At 34.8% G+C, this 20,020-nt stretch overlaps 1 long non-coding RNA gene across 1 annotated transcript in view; it reads left to right on the top strand.

Annotated features, from left to right (window-relative positions):
* The window catches only part of LOC141543490 (uncharacterized), a 260,856-nt gene that overhangs the window by 46,548 nt on the left and 194,288 nt on the right, over positions 1-20,020 (top strand). The window contains exon 2 of the long non-coding RNA XR_012482451.1: positions 950-1,098. This is a non-coding gene — a long non-coding RNA (uncharacterized LOC141543490). The remainder of the gene's footprint in view (positions 1-949; positions 1,099-20,020) is intronic.

Below are 20,020 nucleotides of genomic sequence, written 5' to 3'. Positions count from 1 at the left end.
GTGAAGGAAGAATCAAAGATAAGTCTTAGGCTTAGAAAGCAGGTAACTTGAAAGGTAGTGTTACTTTTACCAGAAATAGAGAAATATTGAGGAATGGTATGGTAGGGATTAGGGCAAGGATAGAGGCAGGGGATACAATATAGTACCATTTTAGAAAAAAATGAGTTTGAAAAATATCACAGGAAATCAAGATAAAACTTTTAAGCAGGCAGTTGCTGATGTTGGAATATTATGGCTTGACACATAAGATATATGGAATATAGTTCTCTCCAAATAAGGAAATCTATTTGTATCTCAGTTTTCTCTTCTGTAAAGAGTATGTAGTTTATTATATCTAATTTCACTGAAACATTTAAATTCTGTGACTTTTATGACTCATGATTCTATACCCTGACTAGTTTAAAAATTATTCTGAAAAAAGTAAGATAATGTATATGAGAGCAAACTGTAAAGTATTATGTAAAAAGCTCTGGATTTTGAATCAGAGAAACTGGGTTTAAACCCTAGCTTTGCTACTAACTCTGTGATCCTAGAAGGTTCAATTCACCTTTTTATCAACAAAATGCAGGAACTGGAATTGATGGCTTTTATAATACCCTAGAGTTCTATTGCTGTGATTTTAATGTATCGTGTGCAGATTACATGACATGGCATAAATTCATGTGGAAGTCTGAGTGACTGCTTTTATAAACCTGGAGACCTGGGTCTTACATTGCTTTTTTGATTTGGCCTACCACTAGTTGGGAGCATCCTCTTTCTATGAGGTGTGTAATTGAAACTGCTGTCTTAAAACAACCTAACTGAGCAACAGAAGTGGCTTTTGCTTCATTCAGGTCTGAGGTTACACTGTATAGTAAGAAAGAGGGGGACCTGAGGACCTCTCCAGCCTCTGTAAATCTAGAAGCAGGATAAAATCTTTGTTTTTTTTATTTATTCTTTTCTCATCTAGGTGTAGGAAATGTAGTCACCAATCTGGGCTGAGACCACAAGCCACAAGGATTTGGAAAGCCAGGCATCAAAACTGGATACTGCTGTCAACCTAGCAGAAGACAGCAATAATGAATTGAGACAAATGCCATATGGGACCTGAGCTAAATTGTAAGTATTTCTACACCATTCCCATCGACACTGTTGGGGGAATTGTGATTATAAGATGTTGGGGAAAATAATGCATATGCTTATTCTTACTATCTTTTTAAAAGTAATATATCTTTATAATGAATGTGTATAATGTTGTATCTATCTATCTATCTATATATATATATTTATTTGTATACATATATTATATATGCTAGACATAGTGATGTCTATATAATAGCTAATCTAATAACAAGTACTTAAATGGAACCAGGATGCCACTCACTGCTCCCAAAATGGAGGGAATATAGCTGCAGGATGCTTAATTTTACCCCTTAAGGTATTTAAAAACCTAACTCTGAAAGAGCTAGGTCTTCCAGGTTACAGTTTATGCAGAGTTATTCAAATTACAATAAAAAAATGTAAGCTAACATTATACAAGAAGATTTAAGAGGCTTTGGTAATCAAAGTTTATCCCTATCAGCTTGCCAAGGGACTGACTCTTCTTTCCTATATTATTCCCTTCTTTCAGTTAAACAAAGTAGATGGAGTATCCAAAAAGCTACATATGTTGCACATGTCTAGAAGAGAAAGAAAGTCCCTGGTGATTTCCTTTATTCTTTTTCTCACATCACAAAAAAATCTAATTGTTAACATACAAGGCATAGAGATTGGACTTGAAAGGCTAATTGTGGCAATAGCAAGGGCAAATAGCCATGCACTTTGGGTTCTAGGCAAAAGGTCCCAGAGTAATGAGATGATTGGACATATACTTCAGGGGTAAGTGAAGAGGAGGTAAATGGATAGAGGAAGGATTGCTAAAACTTTGTCAGATTTACAAATTTGCCTAAGCATACTTACTTGCATATACTTGTATAGAAGTATAACAATTATCAGGCCAATTTGCCAAAAGCGTGTTTGAGAAAGAGCTTGTTTTTACTGGCAGGGAATGAAGTTATGAACATAACTTCATTTTCCAGCAGTTTATTAAGAACTCTGCTTCAGGAAGGAAATAATTTCTCAGCCAGCAGTATTGAGGGGGAGGTGTATAGAGTTAGAGAGGAATAGGAAAGGAGAAGATAGGGAGGGGGGAAAGAGGAGAGAAAGAAAAAGGAGCTTGATAAATTCAAAACTACAAGAGACATTAAAGATTATCTAAACCAGCTCCCTCCTTTTAGAAGTGATGGGATTTGCATCTAGAGTGGTAAAATAATTTGCCTAGTGTTCAACAGATAGTGAGTGACAGACAGAAAATAAACTCCAAAGGAAATAGGAAAAATAGAGGGAGAAGGAAAGGGACAAGACAGAAAGAATTAGGGAAAGGAGGAAAAATGGAAAGAGCAATGGGGAAAAAAGGGAAGGGAGAGAAGAGAGAAAAGGAGGAGGTTGGAAACAGAGATGGGGAAGGGAAGAGGTAAAAAGAATAGGAAAGAGAAAGAGAAAAAAGGAGAAAAGAAATGGAGGAAAAAAATATAGTAGTATAAGGAAAAGAAAGAAAGAGCAATAGTTGTGACTGTACATGCTAAAATAAAGGAAGGGAAGGAGGGAGGGGCAAGGCAAGAAGAAAGAGACAGGTAGACAGAGATGGATAGACAGAGACAGACAGACAGAGAAAGAGAGAGATACAGAGACAAAGAGACTGAAATCGACAGAGATGGAGACTGAGATGGAAACACATACACAGAGTGAGAGAAAGAGAGACAAAGAGACAGACAGAGAGACAGAACCAGAGACAGAGAGACAGAAAGAATGACAGAGAGTGAGAGAGCAACAAAGAGAGACAGAGAAACAGACAGAGACAGAGAGAGAGAAAGAGAGAGATGCTGAGAGAGACACCGAGAGATGTACACAGAGATAGAGATAAAAATAAACAGAGAAACACAGAGACAGAGACAGACAGAGATGGAGACTAAAATGGGGACAAAGAGACAGACAGACAGACAGTGAGATAGACAGACAGAGATACAGAGAAACTGAGAAAGAGAAAAATCTTCTGTTCATTCTTCTATCTTGTTCAATGATTCTGCTCTACTTAGATCACATGTTCTTAATTTTCTGTCTTGCTAGAGATTTTCATTGACTTCTCCACTGCTTCCCTAAGTATGGGAGGCAAAGTTACACCCCCTCCATTCTTAGGTTATATACTGAAAAGTGATTCATTGGAGATAGTGCCTCTTTCTGAGGCCAATTTCATATCAAAACTTTAATAAGAACAGAAAAGACTCCTTTGTAAATCAGTCAGCCCATTATTATCTCCTGATCTGAGTAAAGTGGAGGTGAAAGGATGTGAATGCATTATTGTGTTTCCATTCCAAAATATATATAATGAGGTTTCTATGGTAATTATGCTATTAGGAGCCTCTTTACAAAGTTTGTTTGTTTGTTGTTTGTTGTTGTGGTTGTTTGAAGAGGCAATAGGATAAATACATATAAGGACAATTTTCTAGAACACAGTGAATGAAGCTGTTCTACTTGCCAAATATTTCTATTCCATCTTTAAAGCAAGATAGAGAAATAAAGTGGGCACCAGATATGGGCCAATGATTGCTTTCAAACAAAATCGTAATGAGAGAATTTGTGAAGCTTATGAAGGAAAAGTATAGATGAAGATGTAGAATGATGCTTAAAGATTATTTAGAGTTCTTTACTTTATAGATAAGAATACAAAGTGAGAGAAAGATTATGTGACTTTCCCAATCAAATAGATTTAACAAATAGAAGACCTGGAATTTAAAATGCCAGTTTCCTGATTTCACTTCCAGAAGTCAGAAGGAAGATCAGGTTTGTCAGAAAAGATAATGAGCTCAGTGTTGTACACACTGAGTCTGAAGTGTTGATGAAACATCCAGGTGGTGATGTCCTACTGGCAGCTGGAGATGATGGATCAGGGCTGTAAATAAAGATTTGAGTCTTCTGCACTCTGTTAAGACTGGAAGCCACAAGAGTGAATGAAATCGCCAGAGGACATAATGAAAGGGAAGAAGACTGCTAAGGAGAACGTTTGGGGAACTGTCTACCTTAAGAAGTTGAATAAGAGAGCCAATAAATCCATTCCAAGTAATCTTTGAACCCTGAGTAAATTTATTTGTGGGGAGGCATATGTCTCCATCAGTGGACAAACCATGGTTACAATATGAGATGAAGCAGCTTATATTCCACAGAGTCTATTCTGCCCTCCCAACACACCCCCATAACATAAGCCTGAGGTTCTTAATGCAAAAAGTCCCAGGGAAAGATGTAGCAACATATTGGTGGACAAAGCAGAATTCCTTAGAGAAACACCATATCCATAGGAACCTGGCAGTGGTGGGACTGAACTAAGGAGACTGGATGGAGAGGACATCCCTGCTCCATTGTTGGTGTCCTGGTGCAAAGGCCACAAGAACTCTGCCTCACTTATGGTTCTGGTAGCTAGTGGAAGAGAGAAAGGAACAACTAAGAATTTAGGAGAATCAGAATTGAAGTCAAGAGAGAAGATAATATAAAAAAGAATACTAATCCCTTTGGAGTTTGCAGAAGTTTAACATCATCTTTGTTGACAGAGAGTGTCTCCTGTGGTGAAAATGGCTAAGGGGGAATTTTAAAACCCAGGAAACTGAAGTAGAAAAAGATGGTTCCATGCTACTTAAGAAAATATTCCAGGCACTAAACAGTATTCAATATTTCCTTCCTTCCCCCCCCCACCTCCCGCATTTTGCAGACATGAAGGATACTTGTGGTATTTTCACACTGAGTGTGAAAAATTTGATTAGCCACAGAGCTTTCACCCTCCTCTACTCACAAGCTGCTATTAAAATCATTATAATCTTTGTACTGACTGCCAATCACAGAGGAACTGTCCTTGGTAATGTTATTGAAGTTTGATGGTCTCAGCCTTGGGCCTGAGATGTTACCGAGAAGAGAGGAAAAGTCTTTCACCCTTTTTATCCCAAAGGCTGCTGGAACCATTTCCATCTCCATTTTCTTCCTGTTCAAAAAATGTTTTAATGAGTTGACTACTCAATATATAATGTCATTTCTAAAAATGTTCTCAATGATGATTTTTGAACATCTATCAATAGAAAATTATCATGTACTAAAGAGATACCTGAAGCAACAGTTTCCACATTTTGTCCAGCTCTGCAAATCTACCATGATTTATCATACTCTTTAAAGAAATAGCAATTAAAATAACCATTCCCAACTTTATCTTTTTTTTTCTCCCTGAGGCTGGGCTTAAATGACTTGTCCAGGGTCACACAGCTAGGAAGTATTAAGTGTCTGAGATCAGATTTGAACTGGGGTCCTCCTGAATTCAAGGCTGGTGCTCTATCCACTGCACCACCTAGCTGCCCCTCATTCCCAACTTTATCACAATGGTAAATATTTATCACAAGCCTTCTATGACTTTTCCAGATGCCATTTCCTTTGACCCCTAAACTTCCCAGCTTGAATTAGCCTGAAATACATGCATACACAGTATGAAAAGGACCCAAAGCCCAAGCTCCAAGTAGCATTTGGAATTCCAGCCTGCTGAGAAATATTTACACTTACTTCACTTGGCTTGAAAGCTACTGAAGGGAACTTACTCTGAACAGTAATTGTATGCCTTGTAAAAGCTATCAAAAGTTGCACACAGATGCATTTTACAAAGACCTAGAGGGATGTTCACACTTCTTGGCAGGTGTGTAAGCCCTTGGCTCTGTCTATCTAGAGACAGGGGTGACAAAGGTGGATCAGGTGGTCTTGAATATGTCTTTATTACATGAATTTAAACATTATCTCCACATCTGTATGGCTTGGCAGCAAGCTGTAAATGTGTTTCTATCATTTTAGCTCTCCAAGTGCTGCTATCTTCCCATAAGCCATAATGAATCTCACAGTCAAACATTGCATGGGGTGCAATCTTCTGAACACCTGCACTCTTCAAATCCTGTCTTTGACTTGAGGGATAGTGTTTTCTCATTTCATTGGTATTGCAGTATAAGGCCTGAGCTTAATTATTGTGACCTGGTAAGATTCAACAGAGAAAAAAACCCAAAAGAATAAAAAAAAAAACAACATAGAGACTTAAGTCTGCTAATCAGGTGTTCCAGTAAGTTCCTCAGAATGGAAATGATTTGAGAGAGATTGTTCAAAAGCAGAGAAAAGTGAGGATCACATTTGGACACTACTTTCTCGTGAAAAACATTTTCATTATTTGAATGTTTCTGGTAATTATTATAATAACCTTGAGCTTACTCCAGTAACAAATCAATTTCAAAAAAGCTGAACAATGGGCTTTAGGTAGAACTCTTTGCCTATAAAGTGTTCCTGTCAAAACAATCAAAACACAGTGCCAACACACTGCCAATATCAAAGAATAGAGAATTGAAAATCTGGTGTGGCCTAGAATTCTTTGTAAAAGATTGTATATATTAGAATTCAGACATTACTCAGTCCATCTAAGTGTTTTGAGTACTTATTATTTCTAATACTAAAAGAAAAAAATGCTAGAATCTTAGACTTATAAGAACTCAGAAGGCTTATATTACCTTGTACAACCAAAGCAAAAACTTCCTCTACCTGACAAATAATCATAAAGATTTTGTTTAAATGAGGGGATCCCATTCTCTCCAAGGTAGACAACTGTACTTGGGGATAGCACTTATTGTCAGGAAGCTTTTCCTAACATTATTTAAATCTGACTCCTTAAAATTTCCATTAATTAATCCTTTCTCAACCCATTGAAGCCAAAAAGAACAAAAAAATCTAATTCCTCTTTTGTGTGTTAGTCCTTCAATTAACTATCATATTCTCTGGAAATCTTTTTGTTTTGTTCAAGCTGAACATCCTCAATTCTTTCAACCAGTCCTCATATGGCTCATGTTCTCAAAAAGTCTTCGCAATTCTGGTTGCCATTTTGCATTTTCTCAAGCTTTTCAATGTCATCTTTACAATGTAGCACCTATACCATACCTAAAACTGTATTATAAAGCAGCAGTCATCAAAACCATTTGGTACTAGCTAAAAATAAAATGATGGATCAGTGGGCTAGATTAGGTACACATGACACAATAACCAAGGTCTCTAATAATATAGTATTTGATAAACCCTGAAACTCCAGCTTCTGGAATAAGAACTCCCTATTTGACAAAAAATTGCTGGGAAAACTAGAAAATAACATATTGGAAATTCAGCATAGACCTACATCTCATACTCCATACCAAAATAAGTTCAAAATGGAAATATGATTTTGGTACAAACAATGATGTTACAAACAAATTAGGAGAGCAAGGGATAATTTATCTATCAAATCTTCAGAGAAAGGAGGAATTTATGACCAAAGAACAACTAGAGAACATTATGAAAGGCAAAATGGTCAACTTTGATTACATCAAATTAAAAATGTTTTGCACAAACAAAACCAACAGTAACAAGATTAAAAGGGAAGTACAAAACTGGGGGGAAATATTTATGGTCTGATAAAGGTATCATTTCTAAAATATATAAAGAATGGTGTCAAATTTATAAAAATATGTCATTCCCTAATTGATGAATGGTCAAAAAATATGAACAGACAATTTTTAGATGGTAAATTTAAAGCAATCTATAGTCACATAAAAATGTTCTAAAGTTGTTGATTAGAGAAATTAAAAGTAATTTAATTAGAGAAAATTAAAGCAACTTTGATGTACTCACACCTATCAGATTGGCTAAGATGACAGGAAAAGATAATGATAAATGTTGGAGGGAATGTGGGAAACAGGGATACAAATGCATTGTTGGTTGCATTGTGAAATAATCCAACCACTCTGGAGAACAATCTGGAACTATTCCCAAAGGTCTATAAACTTTTGACTCAGCAGTGCCAGTACTGGGTCTGTATCCCAAAGAAACCACAAAGTAAAAAAAAAAAAGACTCACATGTGGAAAAATGTTTGTAGCTGCTCTTTTTGTGGTAATAAAAAATTGGAAAATGAGTAGATGTCTCTCTTGGGGAATGGCTGAAAAAGTTGTGGTCTATGAAGATAATGGAATATTATTATTCTATAGAAATGATATTCTATAGAAATGATGGCCTGGAAAGATTTACATGAAGTGATGCTGAGTGAAGCAAGCAGAACCAGGAATACATTGTATACAGTAACAGCAAGAATGTGCAATGCTCAACTATGAAAGACTGGGTTCTTCTCAGTTGTTCAAAGATCCAAAGCAATTTCAATAGACTTTGGATAGAAAATGCCATCTGCATCCAGGAAAGAACCAAAGAGGCTGAATGTATGTTCACTTCTTTTTTTCTGTTTTTTTTTTTTAAATCTCTCTCATGGTTTTTCCCTTTTGCTATGATTTTTCTTTCCCAACATGATTCTAAAGCAATGTGTATTAAAAATAAATAATTTTTTTTAAAAAATGTAGTGTCTAAACTAAACCCAACACCCCCAAAGTAGTTTGACTAAGGCAAATGAGAAAGAAGGGCTAATGTTCTGAACATTGTGCCTTTTACAATGTAGCCTAAGCTCATCCTTCCTTTCTTGGTGCCTTGTCACACTAATGAACAAGGATAATTGATGGAGAAAAGAGCCTCAAAAAACAACCTTAAGCTCTTTAGTACTCATAATAGCACGACATGCTTTCATTCTGCCAAAGAAAATCCCATAGTGAAAATTGCTAAAAAGGAGAATTTTGAGACAAAGGTAGACTCATGCCATAGAAGAAATAATTTCATGCATCAAAGACTTTCAGGTTTTTTTTTCCCTTTTCAAAACTTCCCAAAGTGAGGGATGATTGTGCATGCTCTTCTGCCTTTAGTTTTCTCATCACCTCTTAGCTTGATTATGCAAGTCTCCTAATTGATCTCCCTAACTCCAGATCTTTAAATCTCCCTATTGCCTCTAGTAAAAATAGAATATATTTCATTTTGGTTTTCAAAAACTTCTGCAATGTGGCTCTCACCTACATTTCCAATCTCCTTATTTTGTATTATTTCCCTTCATGGATCCCTCATTCTTGTTAGTCTATTTGCTATTTCCCATCTATGACACTCTACCTCTTATCTCCACATAGTTGAAGAGGTCAGGAATTATTACTTCCTTAAATCCACCTTGTGAGATTCTTAGTTTCCTTTAAGGTATAGCTCAGTTTCTATCTCCTTGTTGAGGCCTTTCTGATACCCAATTTGTTAATTCCTCCCTCCTTTCCTTCTCCCTCTCTCTTTCTTTCTCATATTTTTAAATTTGTTTATGTTTTGCATTTAATCAACTTGTGCTGGCCACAACAAACTCTAGCCCATTTGTTGTGCTGGCCACAATAAATGGCGCCCAATTCTATCAGGCCCTGATTCTATCAGGCACTGATCACATCAAGCAGCCCATAAGGAAAGCAGAGACCTTGTCAGGGAACCAGTACTGAAGATGATCATCTAGTAGTTGATACCCCCTGGGTAGCTGGAGGAAAAGGACCTAAGTTAAGGTAAGGGGAAGGCTCCAGAAGGGCCATTCACTGACACTGTTCATTTTTCATTTTTTTTTTGGAGCAAACCAAGATGTAAAACAAAGAGAGGGCAAATAGTTAAAGGATTGAAGAATGAAGGGAAAGATCTTAAACTTTTACAGTTAATTATATTAAAAGTGGAATAAGAGTTAAGAAAAATAAGTTAAGAGCATTTTTACAGGATGTTTATAACAATGTACCTTGGATCCCCAGTGGCTGTCAAATCACTATTAGTGAATGGGAAGCAGGTGGAGAAACTTTATACAAAGTATGCAAAAAAAAAAAAAGGCCCTCATGGTCTCTTCTGATAATTATTCTTCAAATAATTTTATAAAATGTGTTTATCAAAACTAGGAAAAATAAAACCTAATAGAACTTTGAAAATCATTGTTGATAAACAGAAAAAAAGGGGGGGGAGAAGCCCCACAAGAACAGATTTGCTAAAACACTATATACTATTAATTATCTCACATTAAATAACATATCCCATAGCCCAGCTGACTTAATTTTTTTTCTTCAGTATATAATTTTTCCTCAAACAAATTGGAACAGAAAAGGTTAAAGGGCCAGCTCTGCCTCCCAGTCCTCCTGTCACAGTATGTGATGTAGAAGGATGTCAACAGAATGTAGAAGGGCCTTGCTAAGGTAATAATCCAGGGTCAAGGTTTTCTTTGTATTTCCACAGATGAAGGAGACACAAGGATCCCGGAATGATGTAGCCACCCTGTTCAAATTGATCCAGAACATTAAGATAAAAGAATAAAAAGACTTCCAGAGTCCAACTATGCTGCAAAGGGAATTGAGCAGCATAATTCCTGCTACTGTCCCTACTAGTGGCACAACTTAAATTGGAAGAAGGAAACCCCAAAATCTTCTGGGCAATTATACAAAGCCCACCTTGGGCAAGAGTAGTTAGATGGGGAGAATACATTCTTGTAATTCTATTGTATGGTAATGCATCTTAATATTTAATTAAGGAATTTGATATTAATAAGCATAGAGAGAAGTCAAATAGTTCAATCAATAAGTTTAGTTTTACTGGACTTAGTAAAGATCCTCCCCTATGTGTAACTACAAATACTAGCTTTGACAGCTGTAATCTGATACAACCTATTCATTTTCATCACAGATATGAGCCTTTTCACAAGCTTTTGGCCAGTAGGAATGTTGAAATCCTCCAATTGCATAAAAAAGAAAGGTCATAAAGCATACAACATTTCCTCGATATACAACCACTATTATGGGTATATTGGGAGATAAATGTGAAACAACAACGCCCAATTGGGGAATCCATATAATACCTTGTCCAGACTGGGAGCTATGGGAATCTGAAGAAAATGATCTTCCTTTTCTGGACTGCAGAACAGAGCAGAGACTTTGTCACACAATTTGGAATTAGACATGTGTCCTGGCATAATGATTTTCATAATTGCCATATGCATGGGGGATACCCCAAACTGAATTGGTGGGGAAATAATAAAAAGAGAAATGATCAGGTTTGGAAAATCACATCACCATTCACTCCTATACAGGGATATTTTTAGAATAGAAATAAGAATATATCATATAATGTTACTGTGCAGGCATATTTGGGGAATGATTATGCTTTCATGTGGGAAGAAATTGGCCAAGTGACAAAAACAAAGATAGAGTTTATAATGTTACTTGCAGGGAACGCAAGATTTCTGAATGAATAGGAAGTAAGGTTAATATAAGTATTGTATTTGTTATCATGAAGCCTTTATTTAATATGTTACATATACAGAATGGGAATGGAATAAAATTAAAAAACCATCTTAATGGAATAAGGGGAAATTCAAATGTTACACTGGACATTGAAGATCTTGGAAATATTGCTGATATGTTAGATAAAGAATCATTTGAAAATCTGACCAGACTGCTGAAACAATTGCTGATTAAATTAAGAGACTACAAGGAACATTCAGGGCCATTGGTCATGAAATTATCATTTGCTGTAATTTTGCTTATATGTATCTGTATCTGTGGAACTAATCTGCTAGGCTGTTTTCTGACCATAATTAAGAGAATTGCAGAGAATGTCTGCAGGCAGGATCTCAAACTTCAAGACTTGAGAGTATCTCAAACAAAAAAGGGGGAAATGTAGAGAACTCCCAGGAAGCTAGAAACTTTAAGTAACTGGGATGTTTTCTTCCTCCTCAGATTAATCAAGTCTGTATTTAAGCTTGAAATAATGAAAAAAAAATAAGCTCCTGGTACAATTACTGGGGTACTGTGAACTTTAAATAAAATTGAGTCCCTAGAAACTAGAATGTTTCAGGGAGTTAGATAATAGAAAACCAAAGCTGGTTACAGAACAATCACCACTAGCCTATTTGTTGTGCTGGCCACAGCTACTATGTATGTTGTATCCTATAATAGGAAGTTATCTGTGTAAATTTTATAAAATTTATACTGACAAAGCAGAATACAAGTAAGTTATTAGGATGAAGACACTTTGATTGTTGAACCACCACCCCCACCCCCCACTGCATATTATAATGCTTTGCACTTAGGCAAGTCATCTTTTTAAAGTTGAAAATTACTTATATGGGTACTTATATGCAGTTTATTAATGGTATTATTTAAAAACAAACTGCTTAAACCAGGAGATCATGGTACATGGCACAACAATATTATAAGATGATCAATTCTGATGTATGTGACTCTCTTCAACAAATGAGATGATTCAGACCACTTCCAAAGGTCTTGTGATCAAAAGAATCACATAGACCCAGAGAGAGGATTGTGGGAACTGAGTGTGGTTCACAACATAGCAATCTAATTCTTTTTGTTGTTGTTTCCTTGCATTTTATTTTCTTCATCATTTTCTTTTCTGTTTTGATTTGATTTTTCTCGTACAGAAAAATAATTGTATAAATATGTATGCATATATTTCTACCATGCTTAACATATGTTGGACTACTTGCCATCTAAGTGAAGGGATGGGAGAATTGGGGTGGGGTGGGGATTGGAACAAAGGTTTTGTAAGAGCTAATGTTACAGAATTATCTGTGCATATTTTGAAAAATAAAAAGCTTTAAAAAGAAACCATATTATCATTAAAAAAAATCTCCTTGTCATCTAGTTGTACCATAACCATTTTATATTTGTAAAAATATTTTTTAAAACTCAAATATCATACTTTACATTATCCCTACTAAAGTGCATTTCATTAAATGTTTTGTAACATTTTGGCCTGTGGAGACTTTTTTTCATCACAACTCTTAAATTCATGTTAAAAGTTTCACCCATCTTTACAGCATCTGCAGATCTGATAAAAATGCTTTCTAAACTTTTTTTTTTTCCACAATGAATGCCAGTCACAAATACCTGCAGCACTCTACTGGAGACTTCTTTCCAAGATGTCATCAAAATAATATTTTATAGCATATAGCATAATAAATTAAAAATGGATACATAATCTTAATATTAAAGGTCACATTGTGAAAATATTAGAAGAGAACCAGATCAAAAACATTTCACAAAATTGCTCAGAAGGGATGAATACTTAGGGTTGTGATTCTCTGTGAAGTAAATGATAACAGTGCCTATCACTGAAACAAGGAAATTCGGGTGAGTAATAAATGTATAGTTTTGATGTTAATTTTGAAGTTGTTATGGGACATCCGAATGAAATTCAGCTGGCAGTTAGTAATAAAAAATGAGGTTCTGGAAAGACATTAAGGCTGTATATATAAATGCTTAGATCACCTGCATGTATAATAAATTAATGATGTGGGAGTTTGCAAGATCATGAGGGAAAAGAGAAGAAATAGAAAATATGAGAGTCTGGGTTGGAATATTTGGGAAGAAACACAAATAGTGAAAGAAAGATGAAAATTCATCATAAGAAACAGCTTATGTATGATCTTTCATTAATCACTTGATTGGGAAATACTCAGAAAGAATATTAGACTTTGCTTTCCCTTTCAGATGTACAGAATTATCATTTGTCTATTGATCTAATCAGACTTGCCTGGTTTGCTTAAATTTCTTTCTGTCTGATTATTTCAAAGATATTGCCCATTTCCTTTTTTGCTCATTTGAATGCTTGAAAGTCACTAATTTCTTTTAAATTCCATCTCTTTTTCTATAGGATAATGCTTAACTTTGTAGGATTTTATTCTTGGTATATATTTTTCTTTTGCTTTTTAAAATCAAATTCAATTTCACCTGTCCTTTCTAAATGTGATCACACATTTCTATATGATTCTACATGAAGTTCCTTGGTATAAAATTTGTCTTTTTCTGGTTGTTTATAATATTTACTCTTTTACCTGGGAACCATGAAGGATCATCATATATCCATGAGTTAAACTTAACATTACCTCCTAGCATTCTATCTATTTGTATTTTGTCATGTAGACCTAATATTACCATGATGTTTCTTTTTATTCTTTCTCAAAATTTATGATATAGGTTTTTAAACATATGTTCTTCTAGGAAATGGATAATTCTTATATTATCTATCAGAAACTTACTTGCTAAGATGTTTTGTTTTGGTTTTAGAAGTAGATGTAATAGGTTCTCATTTTGTTGTCTTTTGACTTTGCTCTAACATTTCTTGTTGTATTATTGCATTTTTTGTATTTCCCTTATTCTATCCTTTTTGATGGGGTACCCTCTCTTTATAACTGAAGTTTTTCTAGCTTCAATTATCCACTGTCAATTCTGCTTTCAGGCTGTTGTTTTGTTGTTGTTGTTTGATTGAAAGCTTTAGTTGAATTTCTCTCTTTCTTTAGCTCCTCCATTCAATCTCAGGATTATTGTGACTTTTCAATTTTCTTGTCTTGTCTTAATTATATTTTGCCAACTTATTTTTTTCTCCCAGAGTTTGTTCCCACAATTTTCTTTTCCCACAGGTTTTCTTCCATATATTGAGTATTTTCTTATTCTTCCTATTTTTCTTTATTCATTTTCTTGTATCATTCTCCACTACCACCACCACCACCACCACCACTACCACCACCACCACCACCACCACCACCACCACCACCACCACCACCACCACTTCTATTTCAGTTGTTACTGGTGACATTGTTGTTATTTTTATTTATTTGGTGGCTATTTATTTGGTGCTGAGTTGATACTCAAATTCTTCTTGCTATAAACCTCTTCCCCTCTGTTCCAGACAGTTTTGGAGCAGAATCAGCACATATGGGCCCTTTCTTTTATTCAAAACCATCTGCCCTCTTCTGTCCAGACAACTGGGGCTAGGCAAATTCATAAATTTCTACCAGCTGAGTAATGGGAGACTCTGGATGAATCATTGCCAAAGGGAAACTCCAAAAGACAATTACAGATGTTACCATGGCCACATAGAACTTGTAGCCTAAAGCTTGAAGCAAAGAAAAATGAGCTCCCAGATTGCTGGTTCAGTTAGGTGTGGATAACCAATTTTCTTTTTATTATTAGAATTTAATTTTATTCATATTAGAACTACATATTTAGTATCTTTCTTTTTTCCTCTTTTTTGTTAATATTTACTTTTTAATTAATTTATTTATTAATTGATTGAGATTTTTGAGATGGTATGAAAGAGCTAGCCTGACTTATATAAAACAACTTGCCAAGGAATTGTTGTAGATACCATCTCATTTGTTCCTGGGCTTCAATTTCTTCAGCTGTAAAATGCTAGAATTGGACTAGAATTGATCTCTGAGGTATTTTTCAACTCTAAACCCAGGAAGCTAAAAATTTCATCATAAATAGGCCAGTAGTTATTTATTACTGATATTATCTGATGCTACCAAATTTGATCAAATTCAAGATTGATTTTTTTTTCTAATAAGGCATACTAGGAAATGAACTCTTCCTATTGGTAGCTATTTTCTCCTCTTCAAAATAGTAATAAAGGGCACCTAATAATTTGTCCTATACTAATTGAGAAACTCAGGAGCTCCTGACTTCTTAAACTGACAGGATTGCCTCAAGATTGACTCATCCATCTCAGAATTGCTATTTGGTTGCCAAAGAAACATAAAATAGAAAAGTCAACCAGAAACTTAATTATGTCAAGGTGTCTTGGGCTTATCTGGGTAAACCTATATAATAGTAATCATAGGTCAACAACAGTCACCATTTCTATTGGGTAAAGGAAGATTAACATCAGAGAAATTCTTAAAGAGAGTTACAAACCATATATTGTGGACACAGAAACAATCATAACCAAAGAGATTTTGTCAATCCTTTGGAGTCTTAATGAATGAGTGAATTTTCCTGGGTCAGAAGCCAATTCTTTCTGATGGAACTTTGATGAAGGGTATCGAAGGACCACATAGGGCTTGCTGCCTCATCCCAAATGCCAAATTCTTCACAGAACACATGTGGCCCAGAAGAAGTAATCTGAGGTATTTCAGATCACAGGATCATCTAATATTACATACACACAGGAATGCATCACATATTAGAAAATGAATACTTATTGAATATCTATCATATGTTTAGTATCACAAAAACCTAGAATAAAGATAAACTAGATGAAAAAAAATATGTTAAAAGAAAAAATATATTGCATACAAACCAATGTAAATCCATAAGTGGAAAATACTGATAAGTATGAATCAACTTTGATATTGACTCTAAAACTTTTTCTCTTCTTACATTTATGTAGCCTGCAATTTGAAGACTGTCTTTTCTGTCTAACAAGCAGATCAAACCTTGTCATGTGCAAATCTTGTGAAGATTAAAAGGCCAGAGAAAGCTATAATTAGCCTCAAAAGACTGTGACCAATGAGAGTAAAAATAAAAATTCTATGGAAAGGAAATTTTGAAATTACCCTAAGCAAGCCAGGAGTGGACAAAGCATGAGATTTATAAATCTCAACCTCCTTGACCTTTGTGTTCAGTTGTCCAGAAAAATATGAAGTAGATAGAAATCTCCCACTAAGTTCTACTACTGCTACAAAGCAGGTATGTATATAGAAACACAGAGAGACCAGCATAGTGAATTCTGAATTTGAGAAAATGCCCATTGGGAGCTAAAAAAAAGGAGAAACAAGGAAGAGGAAACTTAAGTGAGAGAATATTCTGACTAGGTTTGCTAGAGGAGAAAATAAGCTAAAATATTATGCTCACCATTTGAGCAATAATCTCTTCCCCCCCTTTTTACTCTTCCAGGCAGAAGAGAAGCTCCACTGTTATATTTAACCTTTATTCTAATCTTGTACGTAATGCTCTGAAATAATTTTCACATTTCTAGTACAACTTACATCACCCCCTTTCATCACAGCCAAATGAGTGAAACTGCTTTCAAGAATTTGTTTAGAGGGCCAGATTGGTTGGACAAGGGGGAATTCTGACCCATTTGTCATTTATCAAGTCTTCTACCGGCATCCAAAAGTGAGGGTACTGGTTCCCATAGGGATCATTATATAAGCATGATCCCTCATTATGTTAGCTTATGAATTCTGTTGAGATCATAGCCCTTTAGGGTGTGGTTAAAGCAAACCCGGGGTGTGAAGTTTTGAAGGAAGAAAATTCAGGAAGTGGTGTTGATGACTCAATGAATTATACATTTTCTGATTTAATAGTATGACCATGTTTCAAAACAAAGGAAGAGCAATGTACAGTTAAAACGGTCATATTTCAGAACAGATAAGTCATCATGTATGCCTTGACAAAATGTTATTCTTTTCTTATTTCTACCATTTTTATAAAAAAGTAATTGAAATGATATTATTCTAGCTACTACTGTTATATGCTATCCTATAACAGCTTATGAGAAATTAAATTATTTGAAGAAATGAAGTGACCTTTTAAATATAAATAATTGATTCTCCATGAATGGATAATCAACCTGATTGAAGCATACTTAGGATAGCCCTTTTTTATGTTTTTGCAGACCAGTTTGTCAGTGTCCCTCTGGATGTAGCCTATAGAAGTTGTGGTCTAGTGAGAGCAAAGTGGAACCTTTCTTAATTCAAGCATGGCATGTCTGTTCATGTAAACTAAACATCTGCTTAGTTCTTAGGCAGCTATGAACACTGTTGGTTCATACTACTACTTTGTAAGATGTCTTTTATTTAACAAAGTAAACATTTTCTCTAGTATATTTTCAATTGTCTATCTCATTTCACCATCCTAATATCTATGAGCTTGTTTTCCTTGTATTAAAATCTCAGGCTTAATTTTATTTATTATCTTTTATTTCTGTTTTGGTTAAATATAAGCTATTGTCCTCAGCCCTTAGTTCCTTCATCCTTTGAATTACTAAAACCTAGACCACTGTTATTCTTTATATCTAATATATTTCTGAAAATATTTATGTAGAGATCCACCTATAGCAACCTTATGGAGAGATATGGACAAGAGTCCAACACACTAGGGAGGTGTGGGTGGGTTGAAATCTATCTCATTGGAAAGAATGCTCATATATCTGAGATCACAGATCCATTTGAGTAATGAGTATTTAAGATAGTGTCTCTAGCATCATTTTATCTATACTATTTGGACAGTCGTCATTTTCTATATGAAGCTTTTTGAAATGACATTTTCCTTATTTCCTTTTATTTCTTATCTTAGAGAGACAGTTTGCCATACTAGATACTCTGGAATTAGCTCCCAAAAGCCCTAGGTTGAAACCCTGCCTCTGATATTTAAGACCACAACTATGAACAAACCAATTAATCACTCAGAGACTCAATTTCCTCATCTGAAACCTATGGAAGCCTGACTAGATAGCATCTGACTCTTCTAATTCTGGATCTAATAATAACAATAATAACAGCTCGATTTTATTAAAAAGTTCATGAATAGGAGAAGAAATAATGAGTCCTCATACTCAGCCCTATTGTTTGCCTGGGTCATGTGTCAATTAAGATATAGAACTATTTACATGTACTCTGGATTATATGTGTATACAAAGAAGTAGATAAATAAGAACTCAAGATATATACTCCCTAGACAAATAACCTATCTATACTCTATCCCAATATCCTATAAGAAAATCGTTACTTTGTTACTGTATTGGTATTCATATTTAACTTGTAAAGACAAACTAATATATTAATTCAAAGATTTTTAAAAGTTAAATAAAACACATAAGGACTAGTCATTTTACACTTCCCCTTGCTAAATTATTAATTTCTAAGAATATAAATGTGACCCTATCCATTCATAGCATCATAGATTTAGAGTTAAAAGAAACCTAGAAGGCCAACTAAATCTAAGTTCCTCAGTTGCAGAGCTAGCACTCTCTCACTGAACTGTGTGGCTCCTTTCTCATTTTAAATCCTGTTTGCAAGACAAGTATGCTGACCAGTACCTTCTAAGACATAATACTAAATGATATAACACATATTGGAAAAAAGAACTGATGCCTTTAAACAGGGAGAAAATTAATTGCTTCTTTTAACTGTACTATCTATCTTTAATAAATTACCTACAAGGCTAAGCAAGTAGTTGCAAATCATAATAGGAATGACTTAGATTGTGAGGGGAAGAGATGGGAAATTGGGGAATAATCCTGTCTAAGGAACAGCTATACAAATTTCTCTAAGAGGTTCCTGAGAGAGGCTGGATTTGAACCCACAGCATCAAGGCTAATTTAATTAGCCCACAGCATCAGGCCTAAATCAATTCTATAGCTTATTAACTGTCTAACTTTGAATACATTATTCCACTTCTATGAAACTTAGTTTCTTCATATATAAAACAAAACTAGAAATAGAAGCATTATCTCTATCAAGGTTATAAAGATTAAATCAGATGATAAATGGAAAATGCTACATCCCCTTCCATTCAATAAACCTTTAAGTTTCAACTGTGTGTTAAGTACTATCCTAAGTGTTGGGGTGCAAATAATAAAATTACTTAAAGAAATTTATTTTCTATCAGAAGGAAACAATATATTCACAGATAAGTTTAATCAGAATACATAGAACAAAAAAAAATAATTTGAGGTGAGAGAGTGTTCACTAACAAGTGGAAAAATTATGAAGGACTTCTTGAAAAAGGTGAAACTTCAAAATTTCACTTTAAAAAGAAGAAAAGGATTCTGAAAGGTGAGGGTAAGGAAGGAGAGCATTCCAGGCCTAAGAAACACCATTGCAAAGATATGAAGTCTGGAGATGCAATGCCAAGTATAGGAAACTAGGACAATGTGACTAAAACATTAAATAATGAGGGTGAGTTACACCAGATCACATTGAAAAAAATAGGTTAAAATCAGAGGGTAAAAGTTTTTCAATACCAAAAGGCTGAGTTTGTACTTTATCCTACAAACAATAGCCATTTTTGACCAGGAAAATGAAATTGACCAACCTATATTTTAAGACTATTTTAAGTATATATAGAATAAACTGAAAAGGAAGAAAACAGACTATTTGGGAGAGAATGGGAATAATACAGGGCAAAGAAAGGAAGCTATATGGTGTGATGAATAAAGCACCAACCCTGAAGTCAGGAGAATCTGAGTTTAAATATGCCTCAGACACTTAACACTTAGGAGCTGGACAAGTCAGTTAACCTT

This window comes from Sminthopsis crassicaudata, chromosome 5 (genome assembly GCF_048593235.1).
Source record: "Sminthopsis crassicaudata isolate SCR6 chromosome 5, ASM4859323v1, whole genome shotgun sequence".
NCBI lineage: Eukaryota > Metazoa > Chordata > Mammalia > Dasyuromorphia > Dasyuridae > Sminthopsis > Sminthopsis crassicaudata.
This window is presented reverse-complemented; position numbering and strand designations above follow the sequence as displayed.